The sequence below is a fragment of the Neofelis nebulosa genome, chromosome 3, assembly GCF_028018385.1.
Source record: "Neofelis nebulosa isolate mNeoNeb1 chromosome 3, mNeoNeb1.pri, whole genome shotgun sequence".
Taxonomy (NCBI): Eukaryota; Metazoa; Chordata; class Mammalia; order Carnivora; family Felidae; genus Neofelis; species Neofelis nebulosa.
The window spans coordinates 135397665-135416105 of NC_080784.1; the positions used below are offsets into that span (position 1 = coordinate 135397665).

At 38.3% G+C, this 18441-nt stretch overlaps 1 protein-coding gene across 4 annotated transcripts in view; it reads right to left on the reverse strand.

The window, feature by feature from the left end:
- The window catches only part of AFF1 (ALF transcription elongation factor 1), a 255761-nt gene that overhangs the window by 218392 nt on the left and 18928 nt on the right, over positions 1-18441 (reverse strand). For all 4 annotated transcript variants that reach the window (XM_058721981.1, XM_058721978.1, XM_058721977.1 and 1 more), the window contains 2 exons: positions 15824-16011; positions 7908-8339 (listed from right to left, as the gene is read on the reverse strand). The gene's annotated coding sequence lies outside the window, so the exon portion shown is untranslated. The remainder of the gene's footprint in view (positions 1-7907; positions 8340-15823; positions 16012-18441) is intronic.

Below are 18441 nucleotides of genomic sequence, written 5' to 3' on the forward strand. Positions count from 1 at the left end.
TGTAGCCTTAAAAAGGAAAAAGCAACTGGAACCAAAGAACAAAGACAAAAAATATCCATTACATTGCAGAACTAAAATCCTAGATATTATTAATATAACAGATGCTTTGAGAGGATATGAAAGGGAAAGGAGAGCATGCTAATATATATTTATTAGGACAATAATACAGAGGTGACAAGTTTAGGAAATGAATAGGAAGAAAATAAATAAGGTTATGTTTGTATCAGTCTGGATACAGAAACCACACCTATAATTTATCAGGAAATATTTAATGTAACAGTCATGAACTAATAAAAGGTGGTTAACTATTAACAGAGGTAAAAGTTAACTCTACGGAATAGCAAATGTAAACAACACTATTACCTCTAAGCTTGAGGGAGAATATCCAAGAGAAAAAGAAACTTGGAACAGATTCTATCCCCCAGGTGAGGCTGAGATTCAAACCTCCTTGGAGAGGGTAAGGCTATAGTCTAAAGAAAAGTTCAGTGGAGTGCTGCAGCCCAGAACTGGGGGGTAGCCTTAGCCTATATGTCAGGGGTAGTCAACTGGAAGCCATTCATTTAGGGTGGTGGTGAAATGTGCCACTGGGTCTTCACAAGAGACATCACAGGAAGATCTGAGAAGCCACCTTCTCTGCTTTGTCTTGCGGTGTCCCTCCAGTGCCCTCTGCTGTAAGGCCTAACATTACACCTGCTAGCAAACGAATTGTTTACAAGGTCCAGCTCCAAGTGACTTTGGAGCTGACAGGCAATAAATTGATGATAAGCCTCTCCCAGTTTTTTCCCCTATTCAGTGTTGTCATTATTCATCCATGTTCATTGTGTATAGTTATTGAATATACTGCCTTGAGCACCCTTCCTAAATATATTTTTCTTTCATTGTTTTTTTGGGTTTTTTACTATTTTATGGGTTGAAGAAAACTAACAATAATGAAAATGACTTGGCCCATAGAAATGGAAAGTAATTGTGTCAGTGGAATGCAATTTATTATTTCCTGGTGATTAGACCATTTTGTATCTTTTTGTAAATTCATTCTAGCATTCCTTGTTGCCTATATATGTGTGGTTATTTGAATTCTCCTTTGGTCTAGTTGTAACATCTTATTGGCTTCCTCATTAATTAATGAGGTAAACAAAACTTCTGATCCCTTTTCATTTTATATCTGTATGAGGGTTATATTAACTTTCAAAACAAATTGTATCTTAGATAAGTCAGTCCTAGGGTAGCCAAACTCATAGAGTTACAATGTAGAAGGGTGGTTGCCAAGGCCTGGTGGGAGAACATGGGGAGTTATGATTTAATGGGTACAGAGTGTCAGTTTGAGAAGATGAAAAAGTTCTGGAGAAAGATAGTGGTGATGGTTGTACAACAATGTGTATGTAGTCAATACCACCGAACCCTACACTTAAAAATGGTTAAAATGGTAAATTTTGTTATGCATAGTTTACCACAATTTTAAAAATAAAAAAAATTTAAAATTATACTTTAGGGGCCCTGCCTAGCTTAGTTGGTGGAGCATGAAACTCTTGATTTTGCGGTGGTGAGTTTAAGCCCCATGTTGGATGTAGAGATTACTTAAAAATAAAAAAATCTTTTAAAAAAATTATACTTTAACACTATGTTAATTGCTTTTCAAGTTCAGTCACAATTTTACTATTCTATTACCTAAAGACTAAAGACTAACTTGCAAAGTTAACCTCCAAAAATTTATATATGAAATAATAATGGAAGAAGAGGGGCACCTGGGTGGCTCAGTTGGTTAAGCATCTGACTCTTGACTTTGGCTCAGTCATGATCTGTGAGTTTGAGCTTGCTTGGGATTCCATCTCCCTCTCTCTCTGCCCCTCCTCCCCTGCTCCTTTCTGTCTCTCTCTCAAAATAAAAATAAATAAATAAAAAATAAAAGGTTTAGTAGAATGTTAAAGTATCAAAGTGTGGATATATGGATGTTTGTTGTAAAGTTCTTTGAACTTTAAAAAAAATAATGGAAGAAAGAAAATGGTTGATATTTACAAATGAACGCATGTACACAACAAATGAGGAAATATGCAAAACTGCTACAGTCCTTGTTTTTGTAACTGGTCACAAGGCCATAGTTGATATTTATGATCCCCTTCTTTCACTATTTATTCTGTATTTCCTTTGCTCTCAGCCAGAAGCTCAGCTGGTCAATTTCCTAGTGGAGTGACCTAAACCTACCTTCCTTAAAGCATCTCAGTCCTCAATATTCCTGCCGCTTCCCTTTTTGAATATGGTTTTTTATTAACACTTACTATTGGGCATGGAAGTACTAAGAGATGCCCCAGGAAATGCACTGGGTTCTGGATATAGTCCTACTTGTACTCATGGGTTAGCAGCAACCTAAATTCCCTCTTGGTAACTGGGATCAGTCCAGCAGTAGAGAGATTCCTTTTACTGCCTTTCGGTTTTGTGACATAAGAAGCCCAAGAGAGCCAGCTGGCAGCCTTACCTTCCAATTTAGAGCATGCATTGTTGTGTCCCCTGATGGAAGCATTCCTCCCTTTGGAACAAAGACCTTTAATTTTTTTTTTTTTTTTTTTTTTTTACATTTTTTTTAATTTTATTTTTGGGACAGAGAGAGACAGAGCATGAACGGGGGAGGGGCAGAGAGAGAGGGAGACACAGAATCGGAAACAGGCTCCAGGCTCCGAGCCATCAGCCCAGAGCCTGACGCGGGGCTCGAACTCACGGACCGCAAGATCGTGACCTGGCTGAAGTCGGACGCTTAACCGACTGCGCCACCCAGGCGCCCCTATTCATTTTTTGAGAGACAAAGAGAGACTGTGAGCAGGGGAGGGGCAGAGAGAGAGAGAGAGGGAGACACAGACTCTGAAGTAGGCTCCAGGCTCTGAGCTGTCAGCACAGAGCCTGATGCGGGGCTCGAACCCACAAACTGTGAGATCATGACCTGAAATCTACTGCTTAACTGACTGAGCCACCAGATGCCCCTGGAATGAAGACCTTTAAAAACAGCAAATCTCAGAGCTGCATGGATGGGAAGCAAAAATTTTGTGAGTAGATTAGGTGATGTAATAGTGAGAGGAGCCACTCCCACCTACATCCCTTGATTCCCAAATCCACGTATTCTGGCTGTGGAGGAGACAGCACTATGTAATGACCTCTGATTCAAAGTATGCACTACATTTTTCAAGACAGAATCCTGTCTCTGAAGGCGTTGTCTCACATCTGGTACCATAACTGAGTTTTCAGTAAGCAATTTCACTGTTAAGTTAAAGTAGCCACTTACGGATGATGCAGTATGTGGTAGGACCACTTAGTTCTATAGACTTAAGTTCACTGCTGTATTTCTATTGGTATGAAATGAGTTTCTTGATCAGACGCAGTGCTGTGCAGAATCCCATAATGGTGAATAAGACATTCTGTGAGTCTATTGATGGAGGTCCTGACAGAATTATGGATAGAGAAGACATCTATACCAGGAATATGTGTCTATTATAGTGAGGAAGATTTTCTGCCCTCTCAACAATGGAAGGATTCCAATGTAATCAACCGACTACCAGGTGGCTGGGCAATGGTGCCTTATCAGGGGGCCAGTGCTGGTCTCTGCTGTTGGCAGATAAGGCACTCAGCAATAGCATTAGCCAGGTCAGCCTTGGTAATGAGAAGTCCATGTAGCAGAGTCTATGGCTAGCTTCCATCCCTGCCATAGTCTTTATTCGTGGGCCCATTGAAAAAGCACTGGGTGTCTGGGGAAAGAGGTTGTCTGACATCCACAGAACATGCCATTTTGTCCACTTGATTATTAAGAGCCTCCTCTGCAGTGAATCTCTTTTGGTGATCATTCACACAGACAAAAATATATTCGCAGTCTGTGTCCTTTCCAGGAAGACCACCAACATTCTTCTTCTCCATACTTTTTTTCAATCTGTGTACTTAGCCCTAACCATCCAATCAAATTGTTAGCAACCACACATGAATAAGGGTAGGTACATAATCTGTCTTCTCACATCAGACAAGGCAGATATATTAGTTTCCTCATTTCTAAGTGACAAATGAGGCGGCTTAGAACAAGAAAAGTTTATTGTCTCATAGTTCTGGAGGCTAAAAGTCTGAAATCTAAGTGTTAATAGGGCCATGCTCTCTCTGAAGGCTCTAGGGACTGATTATTTCTCTCCTCTTCCTAGCTTCTGATGGCTGCTGGGACTCCTTGGTGTTCCTTGACTTACAGATGTATCACCCCAATCTTTGCCTCTGCAGTCACATGGCATTTTCCCTGTGTATTCGTGTCCAAATTTCCCTCTTCTTATAAGGACACCAGTTACTGGGTTAGGGTCTACCTTAGTCCAGTATGACCTCATTTTAACTTGATTACATCTGCAATGATGCTATTTCCAAATAAGGTCACATTCATAGGTTCTGAGTGGACATGTATTTAGGGATAGGACACTATTCAGTTCAGTACAGTAGACAATCCTATTATGAGCATTTCCCTTCCCTATTGCCCATTAGGGTGATTTCTTTCTTTCTTTCTTTCTTTCTTTTTTTTTTTTTAACGTTTATTTATTTTTGAGACAGGGAGAGACAGAGCATGAACAGGGAGGGTCAGAGAGAGGGAGACACAGAATCTGAAACAGGCTCCAGGCTCTGAGCTGTCAGCACAGAGCCTGACGCGGGGCTCAAACTCACGGACCGCGAGATCATGACCTGAGCCGAAGTCGGCCGCTCAACCGACTGAGCCACCCAGGCGCCCCTAGGTGATTTCTGAGTGGAGTTTTGCCTAAGCATATTGCAATGAAGTTAAAATTTAATTACAAAAGGATATAATTTCACATATTTGAAAATTAAGTTACATATTTCTAAATAATCTTTATGTTAAAAAGGGAAGTGCAGAGTAAATTAGTACTTAGAACTAAATGATAATGAGGGGCACCTGGGTGGCTCAGTCGGTTGAGCGTCTGACTGTGGCTCAGGTCATGATCTCATGGTCCTTGAGTTCGAGCCCCATGTTGGGTTCTGTGCTGACAGCTCAGAGCCTGGAGCCTGCTTCAGATTCTGTGTGTGTGTGTCTCTCTCTCTCTCTGCCCCTCCCATGTTTGTGCTCTGTCTGTCTCTCTCTCTCTCTCTCTGTCAAAAATAAACAAACACTAAAAAATTTAAAAAAAATAATGAAAATACTACATGTAAGCACTTTTGGATCACAGATAAGGCAGTTCTTAGAGAAATAAATGATAATTTACATATATTTATTAAGAAACAAGATAGTTTTAAAACAAAGCAGCTAAATAATTACGGTATGTGGAAAACAGTAATATCTAAGAAACAAGAAGGAAGCAAATAATAAGAAAATAAATAAAACCAATAATATTTTTTAAAAGACAGAAAATACTAATGAAATATTAGATGAGATGAAAATCTCTGGCAAGATTGAGAGAGAGAGAGAGAGAGAGAGAGAGAGAATAGAATATGAAAAGGGGGAAATTAACCACAGTCTCAACAGAAATGAAAACTTAATAAAAATAATATTATGAATAAGTATATATAAATACATTTTTTTAAGTTCTTATGTATTTATTTCTGAAAGAGAGAGTGTTAATGGGGGAGGGGCAGAGAAAGAGGGAGAGAGAGAATCCCAAGCAGGCTCTGCACTGTCAGCACAGAGCCAGACATGGGGTTCAGATCCATGACCTGAGCCAAATTCAAGAGTCAGATGCTTAACCAACTGAGCCACCCAAGCACTCCTGTAGGTAAATACATTTTAAAACCTAAATGAAGGGCTTAGTCAGTTAAGTGTCCAGCTTTGGCTCAGGTCATGATCTCATGTTTCATGAGTTGTAGCCCTGCTTCAGGCTCTCTGCTGTTAGCATAGAGCCCACTCCAGATCCTCTGTCTCCCTCTCTCTGACCTCTCCCACTGGTTCTCTCCCACCCCCTCCTCTCAAAATGAATAAATAAACTTAAAATAAAATAAATTTAGACTAAATGAAATGGACAAAACCCAAGAAACACAAAACTGCAAAAATAATGCAAGAAGAAAGTAGGAACTGGAAAAGATCGATAAGGATTAAACAAAACATAACAAAGTCTCAAGGCCTACATGGTTATACAGATAATTTCTACCCAAAGTTTTTTTTTTTTTTTTAAAGTAATCTCTATACCAACATAGGGCTTGAACTCATAACCCTGAAATCAAGAGTTACATGCTCTCCCAAATGAGCCAGGCAGGCATTCCAATTTCTACCCAAGTTTTTTTTTTTTTTTTTCTACCCAAGTTTTAAAGTATAATTAATTTAATGTGTGGTATATAATTACTTAACAGTGAACATGAAAACAAATGGAGAAATCTTAAATATATTCCTTTGAGATCAGGAAAAAGAAAACACTGTCCAATATTACTGATGATATTACTGTCTTGATCAATGGTATTAGGAAAGAAAAAAAAAAGCTGATGGGATATAAGAGATAAAACTATAATATTTTTCCAGATAATATAATCATCTATAGAGAACAACCAACAGAATCAAATTATGAACTTAGAATAATAGAGTTGAACAATGTTTCTGATACCAACACAGCATACACAAATTAGTTTCATTTCTCTACATCAAAAACAGTAAACTAGAAGATACAATTTAAGAAAAGACACCATTTAATTTAGCAGCAATATACTTATGGAGAAAAATGTCAAACTGTAATAAATGACCTGGGACCAGAGGATGATCTGAACAAGTGAGAAGATATTCCATGCATTTGGGTGGGATAATAATAATAATAATATTATTATTATTATTTTAATTTTTTGAGAGACCATGAGTGGGGGAGGGGCAGACAGACAGAGGAACAGAGGATTCAAAGTGGGTTCTGAGCTGACAGCAGCGAATCTGATGAGGGGCTCAAATTCACAAACCATGAGATCATGACCTGAGCCAAAACCAAGAGTCAGACGCTTAACTGACTGAGCCACCCCAGGCGCTCCTGGGATAACTTATTAAAAAGATACTAACTTTCCCAAATTAATCAATAAATTCAATGTAGATCCCATCAAAATTTTAGTCGAAAATTTTAAGGAATTTGTTAACTTACTCACAGAGAAGAGTAAAAGTCCATAAATAGCTAAGTCAACCTTAGAAAAGTAGAATAAAAAGTAGGTCTTGCTTTATCAGATATTAGGGCATATTACAAAGATGCAATAAGAAATACTGGATGTTGTTAACACAGAAATAGATAAAAAACTAAGTTGCCATATGGAAACAATAAAACTGGATCTCTTCCTAACATTATGTACAGAGGTAAACTAAAGATTATTTAAGAGCATAAATATGAAAGATGAAAATATGTATTAATAGAAGAAAATGTACAATTTTTTTCAGCAAGGAACTTGGGAGGTGAGAGCTAACCACAGACAGTGACAGTGGGGATGGAAGGATCACATAGAAGATATTTGGGAGGTTACCATTGACAGACTCCTATCCAACTCTCCCTTATACTGCTGTCTCAGAGTTTGGAGGAGATAGCAGAAGTGGGTATAAATGTATAAATGTATACACATATACATTGCTTTATATTATGTAGTTACGCGTAGTAATTTTGTGGCAGAGTGTTATAAAGGGAATTGAGTTTGTAGTCAGAAGACCTGAGTTTAAGTCATAGTTCTTTCATTAACTAAGTGTGACCATGAGCCTTAGTATTCTCAGCTCCATAAAGTGGATGGTCCAAAAAAGATAAAACCGGTTATAAACTAAATATAGAGCTCAACCTACCATTACTCAGTTTTTTCCACTTGGACATCCTCCTTCCTCCTTCCTATTATAGTTGACTTTGGTAAATGTCTGTATCTGGGAGTATTCTTTCTTTCGCACATTATAGATAGCTCAATCCAAACAGGATCAGACAAAACAGCAAAACAAAGAGAGGAGGGGGAATTATTACCTCTTGTAGATTTAAAATCCATGAGTAGATGTAACATCTAGCATGGCTGAATTCAGATGCTCAGAATAGGTTTTAGGAAGCTGTCTTGCTCCATCTCCTCGTTCTGTTCATTGGGTCAGGTGTGCCCCATCTGTTCCCAGGAGTTTCAGGCTTATGTCTTCACAGTCCCAAGATGGAAAACACTTCTTTTGCTATAAACTCTCTAAACCCAAAGGTTCTGGGATATGTGCTGTTTGGGTTAACTTGATTCTTTCTTTCATCCTTGCGCCAATCAACCGTAGCCAGACTTATTGCTACTTATGGTGGTACTTATGTTGATCAGTGTAAGCCAATAGCATGTGATCATTCCTTGAACTTGGGGTGCGGTCAGGTGCACCCAAACAATGAGTACTAAAAGTGGGGTGGGGTAGTTTCCCAAGGAAATACAGGGCTCTGAAATAAAAAAGGAGAAGAAGAAGTTTGTGGTAGAGAAAAAGAATAGGTATTAATTATATATTTTCCTTTTCTTTTGTCTTTATTGTTCATTTTGACAAGAAAATATATACAAAAACATTGCAGGAACCAGAGACCATTGCAGAGACCTGATGATTAGCCCCTGGGGAGGGCCCTGACTTGAATTCAAGGATGGCTGGGTACATGAGAGATAGGGTTGTGTAAGAAGAGTAACTTGCAAGTTGGTAAAGCCTCTTCCTCACCTCCTGATCAGACAGAGAACTTTTTTTTTTAAATGACTTTATTCAGATATAGTTCATACCATACAATTCACTCATTTACAATGCACAATTCAATAGTTTTTTGTAATTTACAGAGTTGTGCGACCATTATCACCATCAATTTTATTTTATTATTTTTTTAAGTTTATTTATTTATTTTTGAGAGAGCGTGAGTGGGGTAGGGACAGAGAGAGAGGGGTAGAGAGAATCCCAAGCAGGCTCCGTGCTGTCAGTGCAGAGCCTGATGTGGGGCTCGATCTCACAAACCGTGATATCATAACATGAGCCAAAATCTAGAGTCCACGCTTAAACAAATGAGCTACCCAAGTGCCCTAGAAACTCTACATCCTTTAGCTATCATTCCCCCTCCCCTCAATTCCCCCATTCCCACCAGCCTTAGGCAACCACTAACTATTTTTTGTCTCTATAGATTTTTGTATTCTGGACATTTAATATAAATAAAATAATATAATATATGATCTTTTGTGACTGGCATCTTTCATTTAGCATAATGTTTTAAGGTACATCCATGTTGTTACATGTATTTGTACTTCTTTTTTATGGTTGAGTAGCATTCAATAGTATACAATGGAATACTATTCCATTGTGTAGATATATCACATTTCAGATATAGATATATCACCCATTCACTCATTGATGGATTTTTGGATTGTTTCTAGCTTTGGGGACTGTTTTTAGGTGGAAATATATTTTCATTTCTCTTGGGTATACATTCAAGGGTGGAATTGCTGGGTCAAATAGTAACACTGTGTAACTTTTTGAGGAACTGCCAGACTATTTTGCTAAGTAGCTGTATCACTTTCACCAAAGTTCCAATATCTCCACACCTTAGCGTGATCTTTTTATTATCTGTCTTTTAAAATATTACAGCCGTACTAGTAGGTGTTATGTGGTATCTCATGGTTTTGATTTGTATTTCCCTAATGGCTAATGATGTTGAGCATCTTTTCATATGCTTGTTGGCCATTTGTACATCTTCACTGGAAGAAGGTCTATTAAATATATATATATATATATATATATATATATATATATATATATAGCTTATATATTATATATAAGCAATTGTCTTTTTACTTTCTTGATAGTGTCCTTTGAAGCACAAATTTAAAATTTTTGAAGTCCAATTTATTCATTTTTTCCGTTGGTCACTTGATTTTTAACATGCTACCCTTGTTGCTTTTTTTTTTTTTGTAATTATTTTTTTTTGAGTATAGTTGACTTCAGGTGTACAACTTATTTTTAATTTTTTGTTTATTTGCTACACTTGTTGTTTTTAAACTTGGTACTTGGTACAAAAGCTTATCTCAAGCTTACCTCTGTTTCTTTTATACATAAGATCTCACAAATACTTCAGGTGAGTCATAAGAATGTTTAAAAAAAAAATGACTCACAAGCATGGGACATCAGAGCCTGAATAAGGTGAGAAGGACCTCTACTCAGGGGTGGCCAAATGTGAAAGGTTAGAACCCAGAGAAACTAGGAGAATATCCATGCATGGGGATGATTCAGAATTGGGTGCGGGAGCCCAAAAAAGGAAGGAAGGCAACCACACATGGGAGCATCCTGGTGTGGAGAGTCAGAACCTGAATAGGCAATTAAGGGCATTCATGCCGGGGTGGCTCAGTGCACTTGAGAGCCCAAATGGCATGAGAGGGCTTTGATACTGAGAGTACAGTAGCCTGGAATAGAGTATTTGTATAGAAGTGAGATGAGAAGGGTATCTGCATGGGGTGGGCGGGGGGAGGGGGGAGGACAGTGGAGGTAATGGGAGATTGATTATATTCAGGAATATTGATAAAATGTTAAGGATAACAAGGGCCAGGTTCCCACAATTGGAGAATGGATTAAAAGTATACAAAGGAAGAGAGGCGCCTGGGTGGCTCAGTTCGTTGAGCATCTGACTCTTGATTTTGACTTAGGTCATGACCCCAGGGTCGTGGGATCAAGCCCATGTTGGGCTCCATGTTGAGTGTGGGGCCTGCTTAAGATCCCCTCTCTCCCTCTGCCCCCTTCTCTGGTCATGTGTGTGCTCTAAAAAAAAAAAAAGTATAGAAAGGAAGAAAACTAGAATGAAATTTGTGGTGGATTAGAATTGGAAGTATTGGTGTAAACTCATAGTTTTTAATATAAAAAGATCAATATAGAAATGTACATGCATTTACATACATGTATTCACATATACATGTCCATTCATGCATAAATACATATGTACACACATGTATTGATTAGAAATGCCTCCTGAAGGAACTTGGAAGTAGTGACATCTCAATAGTAATGAGCAAAAACAGTCCCCAGATCTTGGTTTCTAAATATCATTCTGAGAGCCAGTGAAGCAGCTTACATAAGGATAAAGGTGGGCATTGACTATTGGGAGACTGTTCATTTCAGGAAGGCAGAGTGGGGCCATTTACAATGGGGGCACAGGGGCCTGTAGTGGCTTGGAGACCAAGCTTTGGATCCACACCAAGAGTGAGCTGGATCTCAGTTCTGGATTTATCAGCTAAGTGATGTATTGACAATAGGTTCCTTAACATTTCTCAGCCTCAGCTCCTCATTTGTAAATAGGACAATAGAAAATAGAAAGGGAAAAAGTAAGTCAAATGCCTGGCACGTTGTAAGCACTTAGTATTCTTACTGGGAACACCGGGAAGGCATATTGTAGTAGTGAAAATAAATCACAGAAATCAACAAAAACAAAAAGACTCTGAAAACTTTCCAAAATCTTCATCTAAGCTCAGAAGGCCAGGAATTTGGTGGAGTTCCAGGGGCTTTTCAGTCCCGTATACCAGCTATGAAATTAATGTGTAATGCTTTTGTGTTAATTCTGCCTATTAATAAAATTTGTGATATGAGATCTGACCCATGTGTTGGATAGTCCGAAGAGTGGGGTGCCACATGGGGTGGGATGATAGGAATTATGCCAACTTGATTTCATTTCAGAGAACTAACTAGCTGGGGAAATTCCTATGGAAGTGGGCTGCCACTGGGATCTCCCTACTGCTCAAACCAGAGTCTTCTGTTTCCTTCCTCCCTCAATAGTGCTTACATCTAATAAGTCATCACGCCTTTTCTTCTCAGTTTCCCCATAGTTGTTCTGCTTCTCTTCACCACCACTCTGGTTCCAGCCTTCCATTCTGACTTGGTTACTTTGTGAAAAACTTTGTAACTGGTCTTCTTGTCCCTAGTTATTACATCTCCAAACCACCCCTATCCTGCCACATAGTAAGTTCCATTTTTCCAAGGATTAATCTGCCCACACTGAAACTCCTCAAATCCTATTTCTTCCATGATAAAATTTGCCTTCCTTAGATGGCATTCAAGGACCTCCTGCTATGCAACCAGCTACAACCAACAGAGGCCATTCACTCCCTATTCCTTGGGACCATATTTCACATTTCTTTTTTTTTTTAATTTCATTTTTCATATTTCACATTTCTATCTACACTTTTCACCTAAGCCTTCCTTACTTTTCCTTTTGCAATGATTGTTTCTTTTTATATCCTGTCATTAAAATGTTTTAAGTCATAGTTTAAAATGCCCATAGCAAAACAAAGAGTGTGGATCAGTCTCCTGTCCATCACAATTTCCTTCTCCTTGCAGGCTACGACTTTCACGCTTGTTGATTATTTTCATATCTTCATCCTCATTTCTAAATAAAATGCTTAAGTTGCTATTCAATTAAAAATTTTCCCAACAAACAAAAGTCTAGGACCAGACAGCTTCACAGGCCAATTCTACCAAACATTTAAAGAACAGCTGCGGCACCTGGGTGGCTCAGTTGGTTGGGCGTCTGACTTCAGTTCAGGTCATGATCTCACTTCTCATGGGTTTAAGCCCTGTGTCAGGCTCTGTGCTGACAGCTCAGAGCCTGGAGCCTGCTTCGGATTCTATGTACCCTCGCCCTCTTCCCCTCCCCCACTCATGCTCTGTCTCTCTCTCAAAAATAAATAAACATTAAAAAAATTTTTTTAAATAAAAAAAAATAAAGAACAGTTAATAGCTGTTCTTCTCAAACTATTCTAAAAAATAGAAAAGAAGGAAGGAAAACTTCCAAATTCATTCTACAAAGCCAGCATTCCCTTAGAGCAAAAACAGATGAAGATACCACAAAAAAGGCCAGTATCTCTGATGAACATAGATGCAAAAATCCTCAACAAAATACTAGTACACGGAATACAATAATACATTAAAAAAAATCACTCACCATTATCAAGTGGGATTTATTTCCAGGATGCAAAAGTGGTTCAATATTCACAAATCAACATGATATATCACATCAATAAAAGAAAGGATGAAAACCATATGATCATTTCAATAGATACAGAAAAAGTATTTGACAAAGTACAACATGTATTCATGATAAAAATCCTAAATGAAGGAGGTTTAGAGGGAGCATATCTCAACATAATAAAGGCCTTGTATGAAGAACCCACAACTGACATCATACTCAATGGGGAAAAACTGAGAGCTTTCCCCCTAAGATCAGGAACAAGACAATGATGTCTACTCTCACCACTTTTATTCAACACAGTACTGGAAGTCCTAGCCACAGCATTCAGACTATAAAAAGAAATAAAAGGCATCCAAATCGGTAAGGAAGAAGTAAAACTTTTACTATTTGCAGATGACGTGATACTATATATAGAAAACCAAAAAACTGCTAGAACTGATACATGAATTTAGTAAAGTCACAAGATACAAATCAATGTACAGAAATCTGTTGCATTTCTACACACTAATAATGAAACAGCAGAAAGAGAAGTAAAGAAAATAATTCCATTTACAACTGCACCAAAAATAAAAAAGTACCTAGGAACAAACATAACCAAAGAGGTGAAATACCTGTACTCTGAAAACTATAAAACATTGATGAGAGAAATTGAAGACAACACAAAGAAACAGAAAGACATTTCATGCTCATGGATTGGAAGAACAAATATTGTTAAACTGTCTATACTCTCCAAAGCAATCTACAGATTTAATGTAATCCTCATCAAAATACCAATAGCAGTTTCACAGAACTTGAAGAAACAGTCTAAAATCTGTATGGAACCACAAAAAGACCCTGAATAGCCAAAGCAATCTTGAAAAAGAAAAACAAAACTGGAGGTATCACAGTTCCGGACTACAAGTTATATTACAAAGCTGTAGTAATTGAAACATTACACGGTACTGGCACCAAAACAGACACATAGATCAATAGAATAAAATAGAAAACCCAGAAATAAACTCACAATTATATGGTCAATTAGTCTTAGACAAAGTAGAAAGAATGTCCAAAGGGAAAAAGACAGTCTCTTCAAATGGTGTTGGGAAAACTGGTCAGTTAGATGCAAAAGAATGAAACTGGACAACTTTCTTATACCATACACAAAAATAGACTCAAAATGGATTAATGACTTAAATGTGGGGGCATCAGGGTGGCTCAGTTGATTGAGTGTCCGACTCTTGGTTTCAACTCAGGTCATGATCTTGTGGTTCATGAGTTCGAGCCCCAAATCAGGCTCTGGGCTGACTGTGTGGAGCCTGCTTGGGATTCTCTCTCTCCCTCTTTCTGACCCTCCACTGCTCGATCTGTTTCTCTCTCAAAATAAATAAATAAATAAATAAATAAATAAATAAATAAATAAATAAATAAATAAATAAAAAGTTAAAAAAAAAAAAGACCTAAATGTGAGACTCGAAACCATAAAAATCCTAGAAGACAGCATAGGCAGTAATGTCTCTGACACTAGCCATAGCATCATTTTTCTAGATATGTCTTCTGAGGCAAGAGAAATAAAAGAAAAAATAAACTACTGGGACTTTTTCAACATAAAAAAATTTCTGTACAGCCAAAGAAATAATCAACAAAATTAAAGACAACCTGCTGAATGGGAGAAGATATTTGCAAATGACATATCCAATAAAGGGTTAGTATCCAAAATATCTAAATAATTTACACAACTCAACACTCCCAAAACAAATAATCCAATTAAAAAATGGGCAGAAGACATGAACAGACATTTTTCCAAAGAAGACATCCAGATGGCCAACAGACACATGAAAAGATGCTCATCATCACTTGTCATCAGGGAAATACAAAACAAAACCACAATGAGATACCACCTCACACCTGTCAGAATGGCTAAAATAAAAAACACAAGACAGGCACCTGGTGGCTTAGTCGGTTAAGCATCCAACTCTTAATTTTGGCTTAGGTCATGATCTCATGGTCATGAGATCGAGCCTTGTGTTGGGCTCTGTGCCAGGCATGAAGCCTGCTTAAGATTCTCTCTCCCTCTCTCTGTTTCACCCCTATTTGCGCACTTTCCCTCTCTCTCAAGAATTAAACAAAACAAAACAAAACAAAACAACGTTGGTGAGGATGTGGGAAAAAATGAACCCTCAGGCATTGTTGGTAGGAATGCAAACTGGTGCAGCCACTGTGGAAAACAGTATGGAAGTTCCTCAAAAAATTAAAAATAGAACTACCTGCTATCTAATAATTGCACTACTGGATATTTACCCCCAAAATATGAAAACACTAATTCAAAGGGACACCTGCTATAATGGATATTATTGAGCCATAAAAAATAATGAAATCTTGCCATTTACAACAACATGGTTAGAGCTACAGAGTATTATGCTAAGAGAAATAAGTCAGTCAGAGAAAGATAAATACCATGATTGCACTCATATGTGGAATTTAGGAAACAAAACGAGCAAAAGGAAAAGAGAGAGAGAGAGAGAGAGAGAGAGAGAGAGAGAGAGAGAGAGAGAGAGAGAAACCAAGAAGCAGAATCTTAAGTATAGAGAACAAACTGATGGTTTCCAGAGGAGACGTGGGTGGGGAGATGGGTGACTAGTAAAGGAGATTAAGAATATACTTATCATGATGAGCACTGCGTAATGTATAGAATTGTTGAATCACTATCTTAGACACCTGGAACTAACAAAACATTGTATGTTAAGTATACTGGAATTAAAATAAAAAACAATAAAAAATTTAGGTATCTATGGACTTTCTACTATTAAAAATTTCACTCTTTTAGTACACACACCCACATTTACATCTTTCCTGTCTACACATTGTGCCAGATGCCAAAGGTGCTTTGCCCCTTAGAGAAGTGCCCTCAAAGTTTGCCCATGATTATCTTCCTTCTTCACTTCCCATGATGAAGGTCTTATTTACTATACCTGTCTTCCCTCGTGATAGAAGTCTGGTCTTGTCTACTGGATTCCATGTCTTCCTTTTTTGAAGGATGTCTTGTCTACTGTACTTCATGTCTTCCTCTCCTAAGGGAGGTTCTTGTGTACTGGATTCCATGTCTTTCTCTTTTTTGGTTTACTCCCTCATTTTGGAGAAGCACATTCTCTCTGGTTTCCTATAAAGAATTCAGCACAGGTATAATTTTTGAGACCTTTTGTGTATTAAAATATTCCTATTCTACTTTCATACTTAAATGATAATTTGGCTGGTCTGAAAATTCTATATTGGAAAATCTTTTCCTTCAAAATTTCATCATCTAGCTTTCATGGTTGTTGCTGAGAAGTCTGACTTCATTCTGACTCCTGTTTCTGTCTGCTTGTCTTTTTCACCTTAATTCCCACCGTATCCTCTGTTTTGGTTGGGCTGCCTTCAGCTGCAGTTGAAAATCAACTTGAAGTGGCTTAAAAAATAAAATTTATCTCATACAAGAAGTCCAAATGCAGAATGGCTCCAAGGAGAGTTAATTCATTGATAAATTATGTTACCATTGACCCCAGACTTTTCCCTTCTCTTTTTTCCCTTAGGTTAGTTCTCCTTATGGTCCTAAGATGGCGAGAGCAATTCCAGGTTGTATTCAATATCCGGATGCACGAAAGTATAAAGGAGGAAGAGATAATCTCTTCATTGATATCTTTTCTAGGAATAAAGAAACCTTTCTCAGAAACACCCAGTTGATTTTACCTCATGTTTCATTGGTGAGAATATATATCACATGCCCAAGCCTAAATCAAAGATAAAGGGAATGGTACTACCTTGGTTGGTTTAATCAGGATTCACCTTTAAGAGCTTTGGAAGTAACTGGCACACAAGCACATGACCAAATGGAGGAGCTTAGATACCTGAACAAAACTAGAGGTGCAACAGCAAGGAAGCAGGGAAATGGTTTTGGAAGGGAATCAACAGTGTGTGCTACACTCTTGGACATATTCTATTTCATTAATCCTGACTTGATTACAGTGTCCCCAATGCTCATATTATTAGGTTTCTGACTTTGCTTTGGCTCCTGCTGTTCTAGTCACTGCAGGAAGTCGAAGAGTAGGATTGACTTCTGGAGTCTCCCTAGGAAGTCATTTATTTCTGTACATTTGGCTAGCATTAGATTAACCTTGTATCCTCTATAAGTAAAGTCAGAGTGTTGACACCGGTGCTCCCTTACCCATTGAGATGGGGTCCTGGCTGCAGGTTTGTACTGAAGCCTTCCTGATTTCCCATTACCACCAAGGCTAATTGGTCCAAGGAGAGAATACTGAATCAGATTCTCTCCCTATTTGGTATTAGGACTGAAAGAAAGGCAGTCTCCATTTGCTTCAAACTATCACTTCCAACTCAAGAGGGGCAGCTGCATTCCATCTTGCGCTTTGAGGAACAGAGAAATCAGTTTGCAGGGAGAAGGAGCAAATGCAGAAGAGAAAGCAGACAATGAGATGGAGTGGAGTGTTCCTGGCTTTCTACTTCTTTTTATTTAAAAAAAAATTTTTTTTTAAATTTTTTTTTTTAACGTTTATTTATTTTTGAGACAGAGACAGACAGAGCATGAACGGGGGAGGGTCAGAGAGAGGGAGACACAGAATCTGAAACAGGCTCCAGGCTCTGAGCTGTCAGCACAGAGCCCGACGCGGGGCTCGAACTCACGGACCGCGAGATCATGCCCTGAGCTGAAGTCGGCCGCTTAACCGACTGAGCCACCCAGGTGCCCCTATTTTTTTTAAAATTTTTTAACCTTTATTCATTTTTGAGAGGCAGAGAGAGAGAGAGAGAGGGCACAAGTGAGGGAGGAACAGAGAGGGAGGGAGACACAGAATCCTAAGCAGGCTCCAGGCTCTGAACTGTCAGCACAGAGCCTGACACGGGGCTTGAACCCACAAACCGTGAGATCATGACCTGAGCTGAAGTTGGACGCTTAACCAACCAAGTCACCTATGACCCCCCTCATTAAAAAAAATTTTTTTTTAACATGTATTTATTTTTGAGAGGCAGAGACAGAGCACAAGCGGTGGAGGGGCAGAGAGAGAGGGTTGGCTTTCTACTTCTTGATTTCAGCTCCTGTCTGAGGGCTGGCTGCATTCCTTGCCCTTGTGTCTTGTGAGATAAGCAAGTCTCCTCATTTTAAATCCTCCTATTTATTTAAACTAGTTCCCTGGAAGTTCTGCTATTTTTAACTACATCATCTTAATTTAAGGAGTTATGACCAATCCTTCTGGGTAGGGCTATGAAACCTGAGGGCTTGTGTCTCAGAGCATCTTTTTCTCCCCCTTATCACCAGATTTTATTTATTGTATACCTTGTATACAATACAAGGAATCTGGTATGCTTGGGTAGGAAATCTGAGGTGTTGTATGCAAGAACAGGTAGAAGGGCGTGTGTCCAGTTCGTGCAGAGACTAGTAAAATGTTTCACTTCTTCTGTGTGATGTAAAGTAAGCATTGATAAATATTTGAACAGATAAGCATTATATACCTTGTAAACCTGAATCTGATAAAAAAACATAAATCTTAAAGTAACTGTTAATAGCTGTTGTGTCACACTGAGATAAAAACTCGGTGAT